The following is a 4,345-nucleotide window of genomic DNA, read 5'->3' as shown; positions in this document are numbered from 1 at the left end:
GTGAACGTAATTCTTGCAGGTGGGGTCTTCCAAACATGAATCTCGACCAGGTTGATCATTTTCGACAAAAAAAGTTTCAACCCCCACCCTTTGACTATAAAAAAATTTCATATTTCTCATAAAATTGAAAATACATTTGGCAGGTCGGCGAAAATTCCTACAGATCGGGTCTCCCAGACATGAATCTCGACCGGGTTACCCGACAGAAACATTTTCCAACCCTCACCCAATAATTTCACAATTTTCAAAAAAATTGAAAATAAACCTTGCAGTTCGGCAGAAATTATTGCAGGTTGAGTCTTCCAGATATGAATCTCCACCAAATTGATGATTTTCGACAGAAATATTCCCGACCCTCACCCTTCCAGTATGGAAAATTTTCACAATTCTCATTAAATTGAAAATAAACTTTGATAAACCTGCAGATTGAGTGTAATATTTCGTAAATATCAGATTTGGAACATCGTGAAGCATTTACATGTAATCACATATATTGAAATGTTTCAACTTCAACAATATCGATTGGCTTGTTTATTACATAACAATTCATATTTTTTTTGGTTAATTCTACGTCATATAAGTTGAGTACTCAATTAGTAATTTTTAATTTTTTTGCGTGAATTTTCAGTCTTGCATTTTAGTGTTTTATATATTTTGTCTTATTTAATCTTATTAATTTTATTTGTTTGATTCACGTCATATGACTTCAGAACCCAATTATTAGGTACCCCTTGGAATCTGACTCACCCTTCATAAGTATGCATGGACATCCCCGGTTACGTAAGTGACATCTATTGAATCCAACCCAAACCTTGTTTATCTAAAATAACAAAGGTCCCCACGGCAAACTGTTGCAAAGAATAGCGTTTACTTTTCGTTACTGGTGTTCTAGCTTCAATACCTACTGACTGCCGCTTTATCATAATTTCAAATTCTGTGTGTGATTAGATGTACTTTTTGAATGCAGTATAAATAAATCATAAACTGTTTGAAACAAACACTTTTTCAGACACCACGATGAGAAGATAATTTATTAGAAATGTGAAATTTTTGTATAGGTAGAGATACGGAGTTCATTACTCTAAAATGATTGATCTATTTGAGTTCATTTTCAATTTTAGAAGAAATGTGAAATTTTTTATATACCAAGGGTGCGGATTGGATTTTTTATTATCGAATGTGATTAACCTGGTCGAGAATTATATCTGGGAGATGCGACCTGCAAGAATTGCTGCCGACCTGCAAGGTTTACTTTCAGTTTTATGAGAATTGTGAACATTTTTCATACTCAAAGGGTGGGGATGATTGGATTTTTTTTTGTGGAAAATGATTAACCTAGTCGAGATTCATGTCTGGTAGACCTGACCTGCAAGAATTTCTGCCGACCTGCACCGTTTATTTTCAATTCCATGATAATTGTGAAATTTTTTGTAATATATGAAGTATACATTTCTTGTTTACATGAATAAACTGTTAGCATAACTCTGATTTCCAAATAATAACGCGTATTCATCAAACTGTTCCTTATTTTCGATACTAGGTATTCATCGCTTAAATGGAAATAAATTATCAAGAAGATGTGGGGATACTGATGAGAATTTTAACAATAGCATTCTGTCGCTTGTCAAAGTAATTTTAAGAATTTTCTTATAATAACATTTATTGACGAAAAAAATTGTTTAACCCTAAAAACGGTTAACACAACGAAGCGTGTTTCGTAGTGAAAGTAAACATTTCAAAGTGAAAGAGAATTTCGATACGATAAGTTCATTTCAAAGTTATCAAACTCCAAATTAAAAATACTCCATCACAAAGAAAACGCATTGTTATAAACAAGCCCAATATGTTTTGAAAAAAAAATAGCAATGATATAAAAACAAAAAAAAATATTGAATTAATTTCAAAATTCATTATTTTAAATTCCTTTGGAATCGATGAATTAAATTTTTGCTGTCGATTTGGTTATTAACAATAACTTCTTTATGAAAATTACTTTTTGTTTCCTATTTATTGCGATTTGTATTCAGGTTTGATATGATTATGAGTTGAATTGATTCATTGAAATAACATATTGATTTTTCTTTATTTTTCACATTACAAAAAACATGCAAATTTTAAAAAGATAACTCATCTCTGTCAATGTTTTTTCTTCATTGCCAAAGAATACAAAGCCTATAGAATCTCAGAAGTGGCATTTTCGTGTTACCTACATTTTTTAGTACTTACCCTGACTACCAGAGGGCGATGTCAGTACAAGTATCAACAGTTAAGTACCATTTGAACATTGGTATCTTTTGGTATGTTAAAAATAATAGGGTACATTTTTATTTTCACTAATGTCTTATGGTGTTATATCAAAAAACTTGATAGATACACCAAATCATGATATTTCCACCAGCTGGAAAGATTGGTGAATTGAATTTTAGTTAGGTTAGGTTCATCCTCTGATGAACGATGAACTTGATGAATCGAAAAAGCTAGAAGAAGCACTATTATGTTTCATTAGCAAAAAGTACTGCAAAACATTTTCATTTTGAACAATATGTTTTCCCTTTTAGTTTATATTTTTTATGGAACCAGCAAAATTACACAAAAGAGTTCTTTTAATTTCGATTGAAACATTGTTGATTTTATTGAAAATGACATTTGATGTATCTACCAATTCTCACCACAATCACATTTGATTGATTTGATGGAAATGAAAATGAACCCGTAGACTATATTTTTGGAGGTTTTGGAACGAATCAGCTTATGGAACGTTTATGACAATTTTCAATATAATAACAATTTGTTGAACCCACTTTCACCACCCTTTATTGAATAATAGATATATATCAAATATTAAATTTCCAAAATAAAACTAATTTCTCAACAAAAAATATCAATCTTATATTAGAAAAATAAATGGAGACGCTTTCTATTTTCATAACTAAAACACTGGTAATCAGAATTAGAGCTTTGAAAATCCTGATTTTTCTGTATATGTTACTATTTTGATATGTCAGTATGAAAGGACCATTGTCGAAGGGTGGCACTAACGTTAACACATACTTAATTGAAAGAAAAAATATGGTAGTTGGGTATTTTCTAATACATGAATGAAATAAAATTATGTAATTACCAAAGTGAAATCATTTTAGTTACACTACAAATATTATATAATTAGCTTATTCCGTCTAAGAATCAAACAAACCTAAAAAACCTAGTCAATTCTTAGCTAGCGCAAGATTCAACTTTTTAAGGTGGTCGTTTCTATGGAAACGACAACTGGTTGACAAAGAAACCTATTTCAATCAGATTTAATAATCAATTATGGCCTAGGTGGTAATGCGGCTAGTCTAGTCGAAGTTGATTTTGCTGATGCGACATGGCTGATGGGACTACAAACTATGAAGGTGCCCTCTAGGTGGCTCGGGAAGCTATTAACATAACCCACTCAAAACACGATGCTGTAAGTTGTCAAATACCTGTTTCAAATACATGCAGGTCCGTAGCGAAAAGAAAAACCAGTGGAGGGGAGGGAATCCAAATTTTCCCAACCCCACCCGCAAAATTTCCCAACTTCTGAAAAAATAAAAGCCGAGGGATTAGTAACTACTATAATATATTAATTTTCTTACTTAGCTATCCAAAGATTGGCTGAATGAGTATGCTAGTTGGGGTATGCACAAACAAAAATAAATTTTGGTAATTATAAAAATAATAATGGGAATTATTCTACTTTGAACCAAGGTCCTTGTTCTTCCACCATATCCACCATATAGGAATATTCAATACAAATGAAAGGAAACAACACTTGAATAATATATTGTGCTTTTTGTTTTCTACTATTATTTTTTCTATCTTCACGGCTCGAAATATCCCTACTTTTCCAAGTCGAATAAACAGCGAAAAGTTGGAATTTTGTAAAATTGTCACTTCAAAATTTGTGGACTGTTCAACTATTCTCTTACTTAGGAGAAATTAAACTTTTTTGAAGTTTTCAAACAACTCAGAATTTCAAAGTATGGTATCTCCAAGTTATGCATGTTGAGAAATCCCAACTTTGTCCTGGTTCCTTCCCTTTCCTTATTACCTCTCCCTTTCTTTTCTCTCATTTTAATTTTTTTCATTTTTATGCATTTTTTTGCAATTATTTTTTTCTATTTTCACTTCCCAACTTTTTCCCAAGTTGAAAAAGCAGGGGGGGAGGGTCCCCCCCATCCCTCACGGCGACGGCCCTGAATACATGTATTGTATTGGTTTAGGCATGGCAACTCTATGTCTTATTATTACTCTGAGGTTGATACTAATGATCTCGTAGATTAGGTACCTTCATGTGAAATAAATTCGTGGGTACCTACTA

Source organism: Leptinotarsa decemlineata, unplaced genomic scaffold (genome assembly GCF_025532065.1).
Source record: "Leptinotarsa decemlineata unplaced genomic scaffold, Ldec_3_MD MMD2_tig00078422_RagTag_RagTag, whole genome shotgun sequence".
Taxonomy (NCBI): Eukaryota; Metazoa; Arthropoda; class Insecta; order Coleoptera; family Chrysomelidae; genus Leptinotarsa; species Leptinotarsa decemlineata.
The sequence above is the reverse complement of the archived record's forward strand: the minus strand, read 5'-3'. Positions refer to the sequence as shown.